Consider the following 22,994-nt stretch of genomic DNA (forward strand, 5'->3'; position numbering starts at 1 on the left):
TTTACAATTCTAACCTTTTTCTGTATGTTAGGCATTTTCCTAATAATATGTCTTGGAGTGAGTGTTGTATTTTTGTATATTTGGAGTCATGTATGCCTCCTGTATTTGATGTTCCACTTCATTCTTAAGAATTGGGAAACTTTCTGATATTATTTCATTGAAAAGATTGTGCCTTCCTTTAGCTTGTTCTTTAGAGCCTTCATCTATCCCTTTGAATCTTAGATTTGCCCTTTAAATGTTATCCCATATTTCTTAAAATTTTGTTCATGGTGTCTTAACATATTTTCTCCATGATCAACTTCATTTTCAAGATTATATGTTTTGCTGCCTAAAACTCTAAGTGCTCTAGTCTATTGGTGATGCTTTACAATGAATATTTAATTTGCTTTATTGATTCCTTCATTTTGAGGATTTTCAATTGATTCTTCTTCATAATCTGTATGTCTTTATTGAAGTGATCTTTCACTTTCTGTATTTTCTCTCTGATTCCACTCCATATCATCTTTTACCTTGTAGATTAGTTTAACTATGAACTGTCTAAATTCTTTCTCTGACATATCCTCCACTGTGGTATCAATGGAGTCTATTGTTGAAGCATTCAGGGTTGATCAAGGGTGATTTTTCCCTTTATTTTTCATATTATTTTTGTGTTAACCCATCTATCTGAATAAATCTGAAGCAGAAGACTTTTTACCCTATGAATATCTAGTGCCCCTTTTGGTTTCCAGTACCCCCATAGAATAGGGGGAGCCAAATAATAGGAAGGACCTCACAAAGAAGCAGTTTTCCCACTGCTTGAATCCTGGATTGCTGAGCTATGAGAAATGCCATTCCCCTCTAGTCTCCTATCTTACCACCTGGCCTGAACATTGACTTACACATGAGCTTTTGAGGACACCTCATATCCAAATCATAACAAATCTCTCAGGCACAGACCAGGTTTAGTTACAAACATGTAGTGGCAAATCATTGGTTTCATTCTCTGACATCTGCATATTACCTTGTGTCTTTTTGGACCTGTGTGAACAAAAAGTCCTTATAGACATTTTACCAATGAGTAGGTAGAAGATCTGAGAGATTAAACAACTTGTCAAAGGGCATATAGCTGGGAATGAGTAAAGATCATATATCCATCTCTCAGAATTGCATATTAGAAAGTGTCTGTCACAAAATATTTGTTATATAAGTATTAATGACAACAATGATGACAGTTATTCTGTTCCTGATAAATAAGTATTATTACAACCCATTAATCTTTGTGTCCTAAAATGAGGGACATTGGTGGAATCACTCATTATATTGCCAAATGAAATTGTACCTGAGATGTTTGCAAATATTGATTCTAATTTGTATGAAGAATGCCTCTCAGGAAGTAGCTGATATACTGGGAGAAGCTGGTCTAACCTGAGATTCTTGGATTTGTACCAAAACTACAGAGGCTTATAAATAGAGGTATTATTTTAAATGAATCCATCTCATACATATTTTTGTTAAGAGAACTTTTACTTTTCTACACTATACTTGGATATAAGCCTGATTCAACCTGCTTCCCAATCCCCGATATTTTAATAGCAAAAACTCTGTGGAAGTCTAGGAAACTTATCTCTAGAGAATGTACTGACTCAGTAGAATGGAATTAAATGGGACCTTATACCTAGTGTATTTCACTACCAGCATGTTTTATTTACCCATGTTTGACTGTATGAGTGAGCAGTTTTCCTTCTAGATGAAGAGGCACTCTAGTAACAAAATTATAATTTTCTAAGGAGCAATATTTGGTTCCTATTTTGAAATGAGATTATTTTTCCTGGAAGAAATTAATAGTTTCCTGGTATAATATCCCCTTTACCACTAAAACATATGATATGCAGATTCTAGCTTGATTCTTCTGTGAAACTTAATGCAAATAGTGAGACTTTCTAGTCCTGTGGTATCAAAACCACATGTTCTAGTGAAGGTAATACCATTTACAGCTCTGGTTTGGAGTTCTGGATATAAGAGTACTATACTGGGTGTCACATCACTGATGTGGACATTTGTCTTTTCATTGGGAAATGAGAAAACATGGAAAACCATTTTTTTTTCAAATAAGCACAGTTGAAGAAAGTACATTTGTGTCCATATTGCTCCCAACATTTAGTGTTCTGTATTGACCCAGTCGGGGCCAGCACACTCACTCCTACTACATCTTCATCTATCACTCTATCATGTATCTAATCTCTCTACATATCATCTATATTTTTACTGAGCACCAATTATGGAAAGAATTAGATTCCTACAATGTGCTAGAATATTGTAGTGGATGCTTTTTACTAACTGTAGTGCCAAACTTCAAAAACAATCATGTGTGAGAAGGACCGTCCTACTTGTTATAAGTATTATCACAATAATTTTACAGATAAAAAACTGAGGCTAAGAGAAATTAATTTTCCCAAGGACAGACAGTGGGATGCAAAGCTAAGATTGAACCCAAGTAGTTTAATTCCAGAATTGATTCTCTTTTTATGATGATTTTTGATAGAATTTTTATTATATTTTAAATGTTACAGTGTTTTTTTGACACACTCAGTATGTTTTATTGAGACATAATATTTATGCATCTTCATGGGGTACAGTATGATATTTTGACATATGTATGCATTGTGTAATGATCAAATCATGATAATAAGCATTTCAATCTTCTCAAACATTAATCATTTCTATATGCTAGAAACTTTTGTATTCTTCAAGTTGTTTTGAAATATGTTGTTGATTTTTATAACCAATATTTATTCTACTTTGAGAAAACCAGAACTAATTCCTCCTATTTAAATGTGTTTTGGTGACCCTTATCTAATTTCTTTCTGACCCATCCCCAGTCCTCCCAAGCTTCTAGTGACCATTCTTTTACTCCATCCTTCTATGAGATTAATTTCTTAGTTTCCACAAATGAATGCAAATCTGTGGTATCTGCCTTTCTGTGTCTGGATTATTTCAGTTAACAGAATGACCTCCAGTTCCACTTATTTTGCAGTGAATGGCAGAATTTCATTATTTTTCTGGATGGCTGCATAATATTCCATTCTGTGAATATACCATATTTTCCATATCCATTTATCCATTGATAGATGCTTTGGTTGATTCCATATCTTGAATATTGTGAATAGTGCTGCAATATAGATGGGAGTGCTGGCAACCCTTTGATATAATTTCATATTCTTGGGCCATAGAACTAATGGTGAGATTGATGGATCAATGATAGTTCTGTTTTCATTTATTTAAGGAATCTCCACTAGTGTTTTTCATAATGGCCATATTAGTTCACATAATTTACATTCCTTCCAACAGCTCAAAGGGTTCCACTTTCTCCACATCCTCAACAGTATTTATTAATTTTTGACTTTTTGATAATAACCATTCTACCTGAGGTAAGATTATATCTCATTGTTTTTTAAAAAATATTGTATTAGTTGTTGATGTATCTGTATTTATTTATATGCAGTACTGAGAATCGAACCCAGTGCCTCACACATACTAGGCAAGCGCTCTACCACTGAGCCATAATCCCTAGCCCCTCTCATTGTGGTTTTGATTTGCATTTACCTAAAGAGTAATGATATTGAACATTTTTTGCATACCTCTTTATCATTTGTACACCTTGTTTTGACAAGCATGTATTCAGATCTTTAGCTCATTTTTAAATTGGATGCTTTTGATGTGAATTTTTTTGAGTTCCTATTATATTCTAAATATAAATCCCTATCAGATTAATAGTTTGAAAATATTTTCTTCCACTCTATAGGTTCTCTATTCACTCTATTGTTCCTTTGCTGATATAATCTCATTTGTCTATTTTTACTTTGGTTGCCTGTGCTTTTGAGGTCCTATCCCTAAAACTCTGCCTACGCTAAGGTCTTGACTATTACCCCTATGTTTTCTCATAGTAATTTTATAGATTCAGGTATTGTATTTAGGTTTTTTAGCCATTTTGAGTTGATTTTTGTGTAAAGTGAGAGGAAGTTTTATTCTTCTGCACAGGTATAGCTAGTTTCCTAGTACCACTTGTTAAAGAGAGTGTGCTTTCTCCAGTGTATGATCTTAGCACCTTTGTCAAAAATCTGTTGGTTCTATGTACATAGATTACTTTCTAGATTCTCTATTCTTCACCCTTCTTCTATGTGTCAATTTTTATGCCAATACCATACTTTGTAGCATGTTTAAAAGTCAGGTATTATGATGCCTCCAGCTTCATTTTTTTCTTTCCCAGGATAACTTTTGGCTATTCTGGGTCTTCTGTGGTTCCATTTGAATTTTAGGATCATTTTCCTATTTCTGTCACTGATTGGCTATGTAGCCTTGCAAGCCATTCTCTATTTCTTAACTCTCAGTTGTCCCATTCTCTCTTTCTTGACTCTAAGTTGTCTCAGACCTGCTTTTCCTAGGTCTGATCCATAGTAATCAAACAATAAGTGGTAACCATATTTTGGGTGGCTCTAAAAACATCTTAGACTGGGTAATTTGTAACCAGCATAAATTTATTAATTATAGGACTTAAGGATGGTAAGTCCAAGATCAAGGGACCAGCGGATTTGGTATCTGGTGAAGGCTTGTTATCTCTTTCAAAGATGCTCCTCCTTGTTGCTTCTAATATTGTAAAAAGGACAAAAACAGGATGGACTTTCTCCTTCAAGCCCTTTTATAAAGGCACTAATCCCATTTGTGAGAGCAGAGCTCCCATGACTTAATCAATTTTCAAAAGGCCCCATTTCTTAATACTATTGCATTGAGGATCATGTCAACATGAATTTTGAAAGGACAAACATGTTAACCATAGCAAAAGCCCCTATTTTTATGAGAAAAGAGTGAAGCCAGCTTTGAGGCTGTTATAATAATCCTAGTATGAGATGGCAAGGGCAAGAAAAAATGAGAAGACAGGAAATAATAAAGTTAAATTTAAGACGGTGACACCTATTTGCATGGCTAGGTGTTTGAGGCAAAAAAAAAATCGAACTTTAGTCAGAATATTTTGTCATTAAATGCAGAACAAATTTGAAAAAAATGCATCTATCATGTGCAGTGTAGTATTCATAGGATTTTTGTTACACTATAAAGACATAGGCTTTTGTTTTGTAATATCTGTATTCATCATTCTTTAAGTATTCAGTGTGTTGATTTCATATCTCCCAAAGCCTTTCCATTCTGTAACTACTGAAATGAAAGGTTTTAAGATAAAAGCAAGGGATTTGAGAATATATGAAAATGAATCCTAAAATGAAAGATTTAGTTTCATATTTACAACATTTTCTCTTATGATTCTAAAAGATTTGCATTTTCATCATTTCCATTATATTTTCTGAAGTGACATTGACATTGTAGATATTAAGGCTGATATTTAATTAAAGGGAAGTTATCTGTTCATGTAATTGCTGTCCAGGGTAATTAATCACTTGTCTTGGTTAGCTAAAGCGCACGTTTCCACCACAAATCCATGTCAGCTACTTGATACATAAATCAGGCCCAGGAGAGAATGAGCTTGGGAATTCAAAACTTTGAACATGGCTTTAATTTCAATATTCAGCCCACAACAAAAATCCTGGAGGCCTAAATGCCAACCTCTAGTCTTAAAATGAGGTTATTAGTTGATCATTAAACATACTATATATGCCACATAATTAATTTAACAGTAAAGTTAGCTAGAACCTGCATAAATGGGCAATTAGTCTCTCCTCTAAAAGCAGATTTATTTTCATAATTTTAAAGAAACAAAATTCACATGTATGCATAAGAAAGAATATAACCCATTCCTCTCTGTTAGGTACTTATTACAGAAGCTAAAAGCTCAATTGGTAATGTCAAGCAGGACTAATTCACGCTATTTTCCTTCTTTTTCACCTTACAATGTTAATCAAGCTTTCTTATGGAGCTTTCTCCTATCTTATTTGCATTTTATTCTTCAGCTTCTCTTATTTAAAATCTAAAGCTGGTATTGAACACTGAAATATATTATTTGCTAGATTTAAAAAAAACTAAAATAGGAAGCATATAAATTTCTTCAGGAGGCTTTAAAAAAAAGATGAATAAAATGATAACAACTGCCCTTGAATAGAAAATAAGTATGTCCACAGATCATATCCTGAAGAGAAAAATCCAAGTGCTGTTAAGGCTAGTATTGCTGAGCTCCTATCTAATAAAAGGCAATGATGACCAAGGATTTAGATCCTTCAGGGGTGAGGTAGCTAAAGTGTTCCACATAGAAAGAAGAATACTTTAAACATTTAACTCATTGCTTAAAATCAATGAGAATGGGGAACCGAACACATCACTTTGTCTCATGGAAGGTGGAAAATGTCACCTGAGACCATAGTCCTCATAAGATATGGGCTTAAGGAGTAGGAGGACATAAATAAACTTCATGACTTAAGAATAAACCAAGTTATCTATTATAGTTTGGATCTGACATGTCCTGCAAAAGCTCATGTGTTGAAGGCTTCGTTCCCAGTGTTCAAAGACAGGTGGGAGGTGTTTGAGAGGTGATTGGATCATGAAGGATTTGACCTTATCAATTGATTAATCAATTGATATTCATAGCTTAATCGATTGTGGGAGATTGGCTTTGTTATAAAAGAAGGCTCTCTCTTCATTTCCTTGCCACCCTGAAATGAGCAGCTTTGTCCTGCCATGCACTCACACCACAATGTCTAAAAGCAATGAGACCAAATGACCATGGACAGGAACATCTGAAACTGAGCAAAAATAAATCTTTCCTCCCTTTAAGTTATTTACTTTCAGTATTCTGAAACAGTTATGGAAAGTTGACTAACAAATTTTTTTCAGTGAAAGGATCTGCCATGTCTTCAATATTACCACTGGGCTAAAACTCTAAATTTATTCTATCAGATCTGGTTCTGGAATAGGAACTTTTATGGCTGAGTTGAGATAAAAACAAAATTAATAGATGGGGAGGAATGGGAGTAGAAGAAGAAACAAAAAAGGTCCCTAGGCATATCATTATGTTTTTTGAAATTTTTATTAATATGTATTAATTATACATATTAATAGAGTTCAGTGTGATATTTACATACATGTATACAGCATTCATGGATCAAATCTAATCACCTTTTTCCCACCTGTCCTCTGATTCCCTTCCCAGTCTCTTAGTAATCACTATTCCACTTTCTGATTCATTTTTTTAGTTTCCACATATGAGAGAGAATATACAGTACTTGTTTCTCTATATATAGCTTATTTCACTTAACATAATGACCTCCATTTCTATCCATTTTGCAGCAAATGACAGGTTTTCAATCTTCATTGTGGCTGAATAATGCTCTTTTCTATATGCATACTGTATTTTTTTTTTACCCACTCATCTGTGGAAAGCACCTGGACTGATTCTATGTCTTTGCTATTGTGAATAGTACCACAATAAACATGGGAATGGAGATATGTCTTTGGTATGATGATTTCATTTCCTTTGGATATATACCCAGAAGTGGGATAACTGAATCATATGGTAGCACTATTTTTAGTTTTTTGAGGTACATAACATACCATTCTTAAGAAGGTCCTTGCACAATACTGAGAGTGAGTGCCTCTTTAAAATTTGCATCCCAGGTGCCTAATTATCCCTACTAGGTCCTGCTAAGAACCCATAGCTCATAAAATATATAATAAGTTATTGTGAAATATAGTTGCCCCACTGTGCTACAGAATGCTAGAATTTATTACTTCTACCTAATACCCATAAGAGAGGAACTCAAAGGATTAAAAAACAAAGTTTTGGTAAAGACATATAAGTGTTAATTACCCTGATTTGATCAATATATATTATATACATGTATTTAAACCTCATACTTTACCACATAAATATGCATGATTCTTAAGTGTTAATAAAAAATTTAAAAGAATATTTAAGGAGATTACTATATTTTGGATAAGTTTCACCCCAAAGCCCATTTGTTAGAGGTTTGATTCCTAGACTGTGGTATTATTGGGAAGTGGTGAAACCTTTTAGAGGTGGGATCTACTGGGAGGTGTTCTGGTCATTGGGGGTATGCCCTTGAAGGGAATTATCAGCAACTTTCCTTCAACAAGCAGTTTGGAAAATATCTATAGTAAATATAGTTGTGTGAGTTTATGTGTGTGTGCATGAAAGAGAGAAGGAAGAAAAAACCGTGATAAAGTTAAATGAAATAGGATAAAATGTTAACATTTGTGGAATTTGGGTTACATGGGAATTCTTTCACTGCTTTTGCAACTTTTCTATCCCTCTTACATTATTTAAAAATAAAACAAAAATATACACAATAAGAGTACTGTACTATAAAATCTGATGGTATCTAACTAAAGTAATAATTAAAAGTAATTTTGCAATTTGTTTTTCTTTTTGGTTCTGGGATTTGGGCACTTTTATCACTATATATTATATACATGTATTTAAACATCATACTTTACCTTTTTATTTTTTATTTTGAGAGAAGATTTCACTAAATTGCTGAGACTGGCCTCAAACTTTCAATCCTACTGCCTCAGCCTCCTCAGCTGCTAAGATTATAGGTGTGTGCCACAATGCCTGGCCAATTTTCCAATCTTAACTATATTTAATTAAAAAATTAAGGAAGAAGGGTCTGGGGTTCTGGCTCAGTGGAAGAGCACTTGCCTTGCACATGTGAGGCACTTGGCTCAATCCTCTAACACCACAAAAATAAGTAAAATAAAGGTGTTGTGTCCATCTATAACTAATTTTTTTAAAGGAAGAGAGAAAATCAGTAGGGTAAGTGTTCAACTCAGGAAAACAGAATAAAGAACAAAATGTAAATTACATAGAAGAAAATTGGAAGATAAGAATAAAAAATTAATTAGTTTGGTAGAAAAGAAAGAAACCATAGAAAAGATTAACAAAATCAAAAGTTGGTTCTTTAGGGGAGAAAATAGTGAATACAATTATAAAATATCAACAGTGGTCAAGAAAAGAAACAAACCATTTTAGGAACAAAATGGGAATGCAACAATTATACAAATGATTTAGAAATTACAACGATCATAAGATAATACTATAATTAAATTTATGCCAAGGAACTTGAAAACTTACAAGTGAATAATTTCTTAGAAAATGGATCAAAAGTGACTAAAGAAAAAAACAATAACCAATAAACATCAATGAAATTGAATTGGTTGTCAAGAGTTTTTTCTTTAAAAGACACAAGGCTCAGGCAGTTTTACAGAAAAGTTTTCTAAAACTTCAAGGACCAGGTAATTCCTACCTTTTATAAACTATATCAGTGAATTAAAAAGTAGAAGAGAAATAGGTAAAATATCTTAGAAGAATGAAGCAGCAGAATCTGCCCACCTAATAATTTTCCTATAAAGTTAAAATAATTAAGATGCTGGGTCTTGATAGGAAGCACAGCAGAATAGAATAGACATTATAATTGATGTATGTACATTCCATATATGTATTATATATCAAAATACATTCTGCTGTCATGTATGACTAAAAAAATTAAAAATAAATCATATGGTTAAAAAAAAGATGCTGGGTCTTGGTGCAGGGAGGAAAAAATACCAATGGCCTAGAATAGAGAGCCCATAAGCATACCCATATGTTCATGGAAAGTGGACATACATCAGAGAAGGAGTTTCAGATTGATGAGGTAAAGGAAGTATCATTTAATATATGGTTCTAATAGAATAATTATGAGATGGTGAAAAATAAAATTAAACCTCCATTACACATAATACAAAAAATAAATGACATGGGTAGAAATTTGTGTGACCATAGGACACAGAAGGTTTTGTTAAACAAGATAGAAAAACGCAAACCATAAATGAAATAACTGATAAATTTTATTTTGTAATAAAACAATCTGCACAGAGGCACCATACATTATCTTGAAAATATAACATTGAATGAAAAAAACAAGTTGCCTCATTATTCAGCATGAGCTCATTAGTTAAACATTGGAAAACACACAAACCAATGATATATATTGCTTATGGTTGTATGTGTGTGTAGTATAAAAATTATTATGAACATAAATAGGAACTTTGATACAGATGTCCTAACAGGAAGAAGAGACAAATGGGAAGAAGAATTATGGAGGATACAGTGGGGTTCTCAATTCTCTCTCTCTGAAATGGTTTCCAGGATCAACTGCCTTGTGACCTATATCAGGTCTTGTAATTTTTCAGTACCTCAGTTTCTTTATCTGTAATTTGGGGATAATTATATTTCTTAACTTATAGTGTTACTATGAAAATCATATAAAATAACATATGTAAAGTGTTTTTCACTGTTCCTGAAACATTAAGCACTGAATATACTTTGGCTTTTATGATAATTTCCAATAAGCCTGCCAGGTTTGATTTTTGGGGCATGTTTTTTTTTTACTATTTTTATATTGTTTCATTTGAAATAATTTCATACTTTAAGAAATAGTTACAAAGAACTCCAATTTATCCATCACTCAAATTTCACCACAATTGCTTAATCATTCTCATTCTACTATTTCAGTAAAAAAGTTTTGATGAATGAGTTATCAAACCATCATACAGCCTATGTTACAGTAAAAAAAATGATCTATTTGGTATTGGCAAGGATTTGGGGAACAGGGTACACTCATACATTGCTGGTGGGACTGAAAATCGGTGTAACCATTATGGAAAGCAGTATGGAGATTCCTCAAAAAACTTGGAATAGAACCACAATTTGGTCCAGCTATCCCAGTCCTTGGTTTATGCCTGAAGGACTTAAAAACAGCATACTATAGTGATACAACCACATTAATGTTTATAACAGTTCAACTCACAATAGCTAAACTATGGAACCAACCTAGGCATCCTTCAACAGATGAATGGATAAAAAATGGAGTACATATACACAAAGGAATATTACTCAGCCTTAAAGAAGAATGAAATTATGGCATTTGCTGGTAAATAGATGGAGCTGGTGACTATCATGCTAGGTGAAATAAGCTTAATCCCAAAGAACCAAGGGCTGAATGTTTTCTCTGATATGCAGATGCTAATTCACAATAAGGGTGGCAGGGAAGAATAGAGGTACTCTGGATTAGACAGAGAGGGATGAAGGGAGGGGAGGGGTTTTCAGGTAGGAAGGATAGTAGAATGAATCAGACATAATTACCCTATGTGCATACATGATTACATGACTGGTGCAACTCTACATCATGTACAACCAGAAGAACGAGAAGTTATACTCCATTTATGTATGATGTGTCAAAATGCATTCTACTGTCATGTATAACTGATTAGAACAAATAAAATTTTAAAAATGGACTATTTGGAAGGCAGTATATTGCCTGATTAAGAACATACACATTGTATTTTGATAGTACTGGATGGGATGCCAGCTTTTCTACTGGCCAACCTGTGATTTTGGGTAAGTCACGTAACCTCTCTTACTCTGAGATTAAAGTCAGCATAGTGCAGCATCACTGGCTTGAGATCCATGCTCTGAACCAATAAGAATCGCCAACATTTGTGAGCTGGAACTATTTCAGAGGCATTTGCTGAAAATCTTAGATAGACCTGACTTTAAAATAGCTGTCCAGCCTACCCTGATGGGTGGAGAGACCCAGGTCATAGCATTTTTCACTGGAACCAGAGTCAGATAAATGAGACTGAGCTTCAGTTGCCAGGGGCCAAACTTCAAATTTTCTTTATTTTTCTTTTGGAATGTGTGTGTGTGTGTGTGTAAGCTAACACGTGTTTTTGTTATTTGTTTGATTTTTTCCAAGTCATCAAACCCAGCTTCCTTTGTCACTTTTTTTCTCCTCCTTGTTCTTTTCAAAAGCTTGTAGGCAGAGCTGTTATTTTTCTCTATGGAGTAAAAAGCCCAGTGATATCACCATTCCATGAGATTCTGACTAAGCAGCAATATACAAACCTGGCAGAAGTAATAACCTATCAAGAGTAATTTACTGAGAGCAAGAAGAAAATTTGCATGTTGTAGAATATTGAATCCTAAAGGTAAATCTGAGGAACTTTGACAGTTTTTGCATATAAATATATCCATAGGATTTACTTATGTATGAGTACATACTTATAAATATATATGTTGCATGACTATATAAACAATGATATATGATATAATCATAAATAGTATTTATATATTTGTTTAATATATAATATTATATAATATCTATTTGTTCACATATATGAAATGTTTAGGGAAAGTGTTATTGATCCATGAAAACCAGAAATATGGGAGTCTTAGAACACCAAAATGAAAGGATTCTTCAACATTAATCCCCATCCCAATTTTGCAGATACTTAAGCTGAAGGACTCAAATTCATATAGCAAGTTAATAGCAGAACCAGGATTAGAACTCAGATCACTCAGGCTAACTGAGCTTCCCCTTACCTGTTCTGATGCTCCAAATGGAAAGGGGCAGTGAAAGAAACCTTTGTCCTTACTATGAAGCAAGTTTTTACCATGTACTGTTTATTTTCTGTTTTGTTTTAAATTCAGGAACAAAAGAACAGCTAAAGGTCCAATGGGAAATGACAATGAAATTCTCTTCCTATGATTATTAACCCTGTTGGAGTGCAGGGGGCCAAGAAAAATGGTCACTTAAATATTTTGCTGATGTGTTCCCTCTTGAGTCAGAAGAACCTACTCATAGCATCCATTTCTGAGTTACTGTTAATACAACCTGGTTAGAAAATGGGATGGAGGAGCTGAGGTTGTGGCTAGTGGTAGAGTGCTTGCCTAGTATATGTGAGGTACTGGGTTCAATCCTCAGCACCACATAAAAATAAATAAATAAAATAAAAGTATTGTATCCAACTACACCTAAAAGAAATATTTAAAAAAGATAATAGGATGGAGAGGAATAAGCAATAACGTATCTATTTCAGAATGTTAATTTAACTAGCAATAACTTGCAGAGGTAGGTCAGTACTCTTAAACAGTGGAAACTGGCCATCTTTGAGCTGTACCCATAGCAGGAGACAATCAGCTTTTCTAGCCTGGGGTAGCTTGGTATGGTTGGAATCTTGTTAAAACTTGGTCCTTGGAAAGATTGCACCTAGAATTATAACTGCAGTACCAGGACTAGAAAGGCCTTAGAAACAGTGATGGAGAGGCAAAAATGCTCTGAGAAAACTTCCTTCTTTTTTTTGAATTTTTTTTAAATATTTATTTTTTAGTTATTGGCGGACACAACATTGTTGTTTGTATGTGGTGCTGAGGATCGAACCCGGGCCGTACGCATGCCAGAGGAGCGCGCTACCACTTGAGCCACATCCCCAGCCCCAGAGAAAACTTCCTTCTACCTTGTAGATTTAATGACACTTGCTTTGATTAGAGGACTTCTAATATCAAGTTTTATACTAATGTTTTAGTTCCCTATTGTTGTTATCACAAATCACCACAAACTTAGTATCTCAAAACAACACTAACTAATTACTTTATAGTATGTCAAAAGTCCAAATCAGCTCTCTGTAGGCTAAAATCAAGGTGTTACCAGGGCATGTTCCTTCTATGCTATTGAAGAAAATCCATTTTTTGCCTATCTCAGCTTCTAAAGGCCACTTACATTCTTTGACCAGTAGTTGTTTCATCCAGACTTCTGCTTCTATTGTCACATTGTCTAATCTCTTTCTGACTCTGATTCCCCCATCTTCCTTTTATGAGAATCCTTTGACTATATTGCTTCTACTCATATAATCCAGGATCATCTGCCAATCTCAAGATCCTGAGTTAAAATATATCTTTTTCCTAACAAGATAACAGGTTTCAGAAATTTGGATGTATACATATTTTTAAATTTTTTTGTAGATGAAGATGGACAGAATGACTTTATTTTATTTTGTTTGTTTATTTATATGTGGTGCTTAGGATCAAACCCAGTGCCTCATGCATGCTAGGCAAATGCTCTGCCACTAAACTACAGCCCCAGCCCCATGGATGTATACATCTTTGGGGGTGGCATTATTCTTCAGTTTATCACAATTAATAAAATTTTTTCAAGTGAAATCATGTGAGGAATAGCAATATATAAATTATAGCAGAGCTGCTGTATTTAATGTTTTACCCTTTCAACTGCCATTACTTCCTTCCCATGACTGTCTCAGAAGCACCTAAAGTAAAAGCTTGTGACTCCAGAACCAAGCTGAATAAAACTGATTTATACCTGAAGGGAAGACACCATTTGGAAACACCTCAGCCACCACCTCCCTGCTGTTATAATTTTCAGTGAAACCTGATGCCTCTTAATGCTTATCATTGAGCTCCACCAGGCAAAAAAACTTGCTCACTTATCCCAGCACCCCCAGAAGCTGAGGTCCTCATTATTTGTTGAATGAAGGTATGACTAATCAATTAATGGTGAATAAAAACTGCTTAGCCAGCATCCATTTCCTGTTTCTCTGCTCACAATTATTCATGAGTTAGACTTACATATCAGCATTATTGGAAATAAAAAAGCAAAATGGAACTCTGTCTCTTGCCCTTTCTTGCCATATCTAGCCCCAAACCATTTATACACAAGAACACAGAGTTCAATTGCTTGTCATGAATATTAATAGAATTTATTCTTTGAAATCATTATCATGGACATGTTATTTGCACATCATGGAAGTAAATACTGGTATTCTAATATTTTCTCTTCCTCTTTCCCAGAATCTCATTCTTATATTAGAAAATAGAACAAAGAATGTTAGAGATGAAGTGGCTTTGGTGCTTTAGAGGCCATCTAGTACAGGTGATTTACAGATAAAGTCTTTCTAGAGATCCAATGTACAGTGTAGGAACCATAATTAATAATACTCTATTGTGTACTTGGAATTTTCCAAGAGTTAGATCTTAACTGTTCTCAACACATACACACACACACACACACACACACACACACACACACACACACACACATACACACATACACACACAAATGGTAGCTATATGAAGAGATGGATATATGAATTAGCTTGACTCTAGTAATCAGTTCAGAGTATGTATGTATATCAACACATCACATCACATATGCAAAATTTCAATTAAAAATTTACATAGTAAGAAGCAGAGAAGGGACTGATTCAGTACTACAGAGCACAGTTTTAGATCTAAAGCAGAAATCAGGTCTTCTGATCCTGATTCTAGTGTATCTTCCATTGTTACTATGGTTGTGTAAAGAAGCTGTATGTGAATAATTATATTTAGAAGATTATTAGCTATAGAGATTTTTTAAAACCTGAAGTTTTGCGAATGGACAATTTTTGTAAACTTAAGTTTTGCAAACTGGTGTCTCTTAGAATTAATCCACCCTAAATCCCATAGTTTGATTCAGTTTAACTGATAAGTCTTTATGTTTTTATATGTAGAAACTTCATTTTTATTGGTATATAACAATTACATAGAATAGTGGGTTCCATTTGACACATTTGTACATGCACATAAATGACATACTTTGGTCAAGTTCTTTCCTCAATACCTTCCCTTGTCCTCCCCCTCCCTCTGCCTGCCTTCCTCTATCCTACTAGTTTCTGTTTTGTTTTTATGAGACTTTTCTTTTCCATTTTTTTCCTCTGGCTTCCATGAATGAGAGAAAACAAATGACCTTTTACTTTCTGAGTCTCACTTACTCTGATTAATATGATGCCCTCCATGAACTGGTAAGCATTTAAATAGGGCAAGCATACTCCATTTCACCAATATCCCCACCACTCCCTGTGGTCTTACATTTATCCCATTTCAGTCACTGGTTATATATTTGGAACTTGTACTTTTGAAATTTTAACCCTGCCACAAGTAATCAAAATATAAACATCACTGTTTGCCATTATTACAAATTCTGAGTGTCTTTCACAATGCAAGTGGTTTAAATATTTGTTTAATCAGCTATGTGTCTTAAAGATTTATGATTCAGAAAATCATTATCACAATTAACATATATTATGGTTAGTGATGGAGAAGAAAAATATATAAAGCAGACCATATCTTTATCTCTTCCTCTAAAATAATTATTACTAATTTCTTCTTACCTGGTCTTTTATTTCCAATCCCTTTAAAATCCTCAGTTCTATCTCCAATTGAGATTAGTCTTAGATAACAAATGACTGTGACTTTGACAGAATAACCATGTAGCACGTGGGGAAAAAAATCGCAAAGCTGGATATCATGTAAATTCTTGAGTATGAAATAAATGTGAATAGTGGGATCAGAGCCATGCTCCTATATCAGGGGAAGCCTGGGAATGGTAACTAGAAACTGATTGAGTACATATAACGAAGTTCAGAGGGGAGGCTGTATTTCATGTGACATGAATGCCCAAAGTCTCATCTTAGATATGAGAGCAAGTTTCAGGCAGCGAATGAGAAAAAGGCCAGGTGCAGTGGAACATGCCTGTAATCTCAGCAGCTTGGAGAGACTGAGGCAGGAGGATCACAAATTCAAAGCCAGCCTCAGCAACTTACTGAGGGCCTGTTTCAAAGTAAAATAAATAAACAAACAAATAAATAAATAAATAAATAAATAAATAAGGCTGGTAATATGGCTCAGTGGTTAAGTGATCCTGGTATACTCCCCCCCGCCCCCACAAAAAAAAAAATGAGGAAAAAAATCTATCCCTGGTAAAGATTGGGCTGCCTGTATCCTCCTCTGCAATATATAGGCTTTTAATAACTAAAGTTGGGCAGAGCTGGGATAAGCAGGAGTTGACAGTTACTACACCTTGGGGCACATTGCTGGCACTTGGTAAAAGCACATTGCTTGAGAGTACTTATTAGAGGTAACCTCAATACATCCAGTAAAATTATTCAGGTATACCTTGGAGATATTACAAGTTTGATTCCAAACCATTGCACTAAAGCAAATATCATAATAAAGTCAGTTACATGAATTTTTGTTTTTCTGTATATTTAAAAGTTATGCTTACCCTATACATAGTCTATTGAGTATGCAATAGCATTATGTCTAGAAAACAATGTACATATTTTAATTTAAAAATACTTTATTGCTAAAAATGCTAACAATCATCTGTGCTGTTGGAAAATGGTGCTTATAGACTCATTTGATTCAGGATTGCCACAAACCTTCAATTTGTAAAACTCAAAATATCTGCAAACCACAATAAAGCAAAACACGGTAAAATGAGGCATATGAGAAAAGGGAGGAAGTGCAGAATGAAATTGACCAAATTGTTTTATGTACATATATGAACATACCACAGTGAATTTCACCTTTATGTATATATACAAAACACCAATTAAAAATAATAAATAAATATGAAGAAGACCAGTATTGTAGAGGAAGGGAAAGAGGGGGTAGGAGGAAGGGAGGGGAAGGGGAAGTACTGGGGACTGAAATGGAGCCAACTATAACCCTTGCAGGTATGATTATGTTAAAATGAACCCTAATATGATGTATAACTATGCACTAATGAAAACCTTTTTTGAAAAGAGGCATACCTGTAATGGCTCCAGGTTGTGGTTCCAGACATGCATGCATACCTAACAACATTTAACAGCCTCAGAACTCTAAGCACAGTGCACCATATGGAATATTTTTGGACTTTATGATTTTATTTGGAAATTTATATCTGATATTTGGTCAAAGCTTAAAGTTTCCAGGGCTTTGAAGTAATCCTGAATCCTAAAGAGTAAACCTTCAAAAGCTTTGACTCTGCCACAGGGCATTGATGTGATCTATAAACAAGAAGAGAACACATTTTGAAAAGGAAAAAAAAGTGCCAAGTTTCAACATTAGGTGTGGCAGGCAGGATTCCATCTCTATTCCAGTAGCAGTTACATCCATAAGGAACATAACTCTTAGCAAAGCCATCTTGGAAAAAGGCATGAGCAGAAAGCAGGGCAGAATATCTGGCTATGCTGCAGATATCATATGGCTGGGGGACTTCCCCAGTGATCTACTCCATGGAGATAACATGTCATAAAAGTCATGGGGAGAGAAATGCAATTTTCTCCAAATATATCTCCTGGGAGACTTAGATATATTAGCTCCATGAAGACAAGACCTCTGTTTATGATGCTTACCATTATATGTGTGCATTGTAGACTATGTGCCTGGCATGTAGTTGGTGCTTGTGGGGGACGCCCCCAAACCCCAATGAATACCACTTCATTTTATCATCCACATTCTGAACAAGTTGGAAAATACATAGAACAGTGTTGTATGGGATTTACTACTTCATCAGTGATGGAGGTCACGCTAGAGAACCTAGATTGATGGGCAAGACAAAGTTTCTGATAAGTGAATTTCAGAAATAAGGCTGACTTTTCCACTTAAATACAGGCAGCACAGGAAGACAGGGTGCCCACCAGGAGGAGCAGATTGCAACACCTGCTCTCATCAGTGAGATCGCTCCCAAGACAAAGGAAGACTGAACGGAGTTGGGAATATCCAGGTAATCTGTCTAAATTTGCCAATCAAATAAGTGTTTCTCACTTGTGGTGTTCAATAAATGCTTGATGAAAAATTACATTGAGTAGAGCATGTGGCAGATGCACTACAGAAGGTCAGAAAGAACTTCTTGGCCGTTAGTGTAGTCAAAGGACAAATATGGCCTGATCCTCATGCTTTCCTGAAGAGGTCTGGGATAGCCCAAATGGAGTCCGTATATAAAGAGAACCTTGGATTCCACAGTATGCTTCTATGGCACCAGGCAATAGATCTTCTTACATGTAAATAAAAAGAGAGAAAGGCTACCTTGACTCTTGGAGAGGGCATGTCAGGAAAATAAGGCATACTTACCTGAGATAAGGCAAATTCAATTGGGGAGCAGGGAAAAGGTTGTTGGTACAGCTTGAATATGAAAGCTCTTTCCTCCCCTCTGACACTGGATGAAGCAAAGAGATACATTAACCCAAAGCAAGTTTCATGCTGTTTTTCTTTGCTTTATGGAATACCTGTTAATGCCATCTATTTCTAGTCATGTGTTTCTCATTGAACTAATATCCAAGACGAGATGAAGAAGACAAGCCAAGGGTCGTAATTCTTACAAGAAGTTCAGAAGGGGTTACCTTTTTCCTGAAACCCCTCAGATGAGGCATGGCAGACTTGAAAGGGAAAACATTTGATTCTTCATTCTCTTAAAGAAAAGGGTTCAGTAACTGACAGTGATTGGAAAAGTCTTTTATGGTTACTACACTTTTGAGGTAATAAGAAGAGTACGTTCTTCAGGGGACACATTTTTTCCCCTCAGGTAAGTTGTATATAAAGAAGATGCACTATCATTGTGAGCACTGGTTATGTGGCCCCAACGCCTGGTCTTAACTGCAGAACTTATATTTGTAACATCCATTAATGGCAATCACCTATACTTAATCTTAACTCTTTTTTTGCTTCCAGGCTTTGATTAGATCATCTTTGTTAACTTACTGTAAATGTAATCTGAAAATCAAATCCTGAGTTTAAAATTTGCATCAAAAGCCTAATGCTCTGCCTAATTTTAATTATGTCACAACTATAAGTGCTCTCTTGACCCTGCTTAAGCTTCATAAAGAATTAAAGAGATAGCTTTAGATTCAATATTTATATGTAGTCATTCATTAATTCAACATTTCTTGAGAACCTACTGTTTGTCAGGCTTTGTGTTCTTTAAACCTTTTACCTATACATCTTGTTAACTTATAGCAACCCTGCAAGGTTGAAGTATCCTCTCAATTTCCCAGATGAGGAATCATATCATTAGAGAGATGTAGTCACTTGCTCAAGTTCCACAGAAAATAAATGGTGGAGCTCAGATTCACACCCAGGTCTACTAGCTGCCAAGCTCCACGGGCTCTTTCTAATAATATGCTCAACTGCTTCCAGCTGCCTGTAGCTCATCTCCAGATCAGGGGACCCTGTCCATGTTTATGTGGTGCTCACTTGGTTTCTTACTATTTTTCTCCCAGTTGAAATGAAAAGAAAAGCTGTCCCATAACAGTAGGATGAGTGACTAATGGTAAAGGTTGCTAACTGATTTCCTCTTTCACGAATTACAAAATGGCCCTGTTTTATGTTATTTGCTTCTTTTTCTGTAAACTTCTGAGTGGGACAAAATCTAGCATCACTGTAATACATTTTCGAGCTTCCTTAAATAAGTACTGAGACTACTACATAGCCTTGTTTGATAGAGATTCCATTCACAAATTGGAGCTTATATCAGAAAAGAACCTTTGTTGATGTTTTTAGCCAATCACTAGCAAATATTTTAAATGGATACTTAAAGCAGTTTTTATACAGACCCAACATGAGCAGTGATATAGAATCTGGTCTCTGCAGTTACGTGTTAATGTCAAACTCCATGAGTTTGAGGGTACTGGCCACTTAACTCCCCAATTTTTTGGTGGCTAAGAGGCTGTAAAATGAAAGGGTTGGTGTGGTATGATTCCTGAAGCTCAGGATGACACAGGATTAAGTTAGATTTTATCTCCAAGTTGAAATATCCTGAAACATTCTTTTCTTCACTCTTCCACACAGGTACACTCAAAAAACAGATAAGGATATTTGGGAAACATGAGCTTAGAATTACTCAGTGGATTCCAGGGTCCTGGTGGAGCCAGCCAGCACATTCTTGAGTGTGGCTTTCCATCCCAGCTGACCCAAGATAAATCATCTAACAGGGTGCATCTCATATTACCCATTAGAGCATTTCTATAACTCTGATACAGATTGATGTTTTTATTTTGGTAAACAGAATTCTTGTACAAATGTTCTCATTAAAGAAGCCTTGTGGAGAATTCTTTTATAATCTGAAAAAGCCTTTTGTAATGCAAATATGCTCTGTCTGCATTGTTCTGAGTTTTGTGGCTAGAATTTTCTCAAAGAAAGAATATTAGTAATACCACAATCAGAGGCATATTGTTTATTTATAAGCTACTCATTTTAGAACATGGCTCACCTAGAAATTCATATCCCATTGTTTCTCTTCATTGTTATTGAGTCTTGAGAAATATTGACTTTTCCTTAGAGTCTCTTAACATTGTAACATCCAACTTTGGAAACTTTTCAGGGGACTCTCAAAACTGACCACAATAATAATCAAGCAGATCTTTAAATAAAAGGGAAGCCAGGTTCCAAAGATCAAGATAATGGTACTTTTTTTTTTTTTTGCTTTTTCTTTACAAAACGAAGTACTCTCATTGTCCCTGTGCTTTCCAAATAGTGGAGGAAGAGTTTTCTCTTATTTTTAAACTGGAATTAGGATATTCAAATCTTTAAAAAATGAGTCTGTTGAAATCAGAAAAGTTCTGCCTTTAAAAACAATTGCTTATGGATGTTGGGGGCTCTTTGCTTCTCAGTGTGCTAATTTGTGTGTTATGCTTCTATGGTCCCTTTGAGATACATGAGACATAAACAAAGACTGGGGAGAATGATGGAGATTTAGGATGTAGTCTTCTAAAAAAAGAATGTACCAATTTTTAAGTGGAATTGGAAGGAGAGTAGTTTGGGGACAAAGCAATTGTTGCTATTCAAATGAAGTTATGTTTCATTATCACCAGCAATAAAAGAGAAAAAGGGACTTTATAAGGGAAGGGTGTTTTTCTTTGTGAGTAGACATTACATGAAGAGGGCTGGCAATCCCACAAAGTCTCTTTCTTAAATGAGAGGGCTTTCCATAAAATAACAAGGATAGAAATAACAAGGACACACACCAGCAAACCTTGGGAGAACAAGGAACCAGCCAAGGAGAAGCAGGAACTCTAGAAAAAAAAAATTATCTGAAGTAAGAAAATAAGTCCCAGGAAAGCTAATGGAGATAGAGTAGATTGTTGAGAGGGCAAAGTGCTACATGGTAATTGTTTTAAAAGTTATTTGTAAATTGAGCTGAAGAGTTGTGAGTACAAACTGTCCAGCTGGCTGAGAAGGTGTATTCTCCAAGTTTCTGAGTAGAGCCTGGTGCCCAGAACAGTGGGCAAAACTCCCTGAAGGTGCTGCCAGGCTTCATGCCACTAAGTGCACAATATAGAATACACACACTTCATATCTGGACTAATCATTAGTACCCACGATCATATGGCATTTTTGAGATGTCAACCTGGGTAGATACAGCTCAATTTATTCCTAACAGATTCAAATACAACTAGTGAGTAGGAGGGAACCATTTTGTCCAAATGTTAAATAGTCAGCAATGGCATCTTTAAAATTAAACTTAATGAGAATCCTCACAGGAGATGTTAAGGAGTAACTTCTATAAAGAGGTAAATCCACTCTCAATATGCTCTGCTTTCCTATATAAGAAAATAACAACTACTGTTTTAGTTAGCCTTTGTATTGTTGTGACCAAGACACCTAACAAAAACAACTTAGATGAGGATAAATTTATTTGGGGCTGATGATTTCAGTGGTCTCAGTCCATAGATGCTTGATTCCATTGCCATGGGCCCAGGTGAGGCAGGATATCATGGGGGAAGGGCCCAGAGGGTAAAGCTACTCAGCTCCTGGTAGGGTCAGGAAGCAGAGGGAGGGGGAAGGAGTCACATGGAAGGTATACCCTGCCAGGACACATTCCTAATGACCCACCTTCTTTGGGCACACCTCACCTACCCACAGTTACCACATAGTGAGCCCATTATAGCTAGGATGGACTGATTAGGTCACAGCTCTCATAATCTAATCATTTCACCTCTGAATGTTCCTGCATTAGCAGGAATCTTTGGGAATACCTAATATCCAAATTATAACCACTACTTTTCAAAAATATTTTTTTTAGTTGTAGTTTGACACAGTACCTTTATTTATTAATTTTTATATGGTGCTGAGGATCAAACCCAGGGCTTCGCAAGATTTAGGAGAGCACTCTACTGCTAAGCCACAACCCCAGCCCATATAACAACTACTTCTGAAACAAAAATTGAATTATGATCTTGCATTCTCCAAGTTTCTCCAAGTTTGAATTAATTATGCATTTTTGTGGTTTTAAATAACTGTCTATTTCTCAATGACTTTTGCATCATCAAATTTCCTGCCTAGGATGGACCTTGAATTTTTTTATCTGCTGCTTTAGTAGTTTTGCTTTGTGCTTTAATTTTTATGTATCCATATGGAGGTA

The 22,994-nt window shown here is 35.1% G+C and overlaps 1 long non-coding RNA gene across 1 annotated transcript in view; it reads left to right on the top strand.

The window, feature by feature from the left end:
- The window catches only part of LOC144371604 (uncharacterized), a 138,997-nt gene that overhangs the window by 111,191 nt on the left and 4,812 nt on the right, over positions 1-22,994 (top strand). Inside the window, exon 3 of the long non-coding RNA XR_013431572.1 lies at positions 18,251-18,362. This is a non-coding gene — a long non-coding RNA (uncharacterized LOC144371604). The remainder of the gene's footprint in view (positions 1-18,250; positions 18,363-22,994) is intronic.

The sequence above is a fragment of the Ictidomys tridecemlineatus genome, chromosome X, assembly GCF_052094955.1.
Source record: "Ictidomys tridecemlineatus isolate mIctTri1 chromosome X, mIctTri1.hap1, whole genome shotgun sequence".
NCBI classification, from domain to species: Eukaryota; Metazoa; Chordata; class Mammalia; order Rodentia; family Sciuridae; genus Ictidomys; species Ictidomys tridecemlineatus.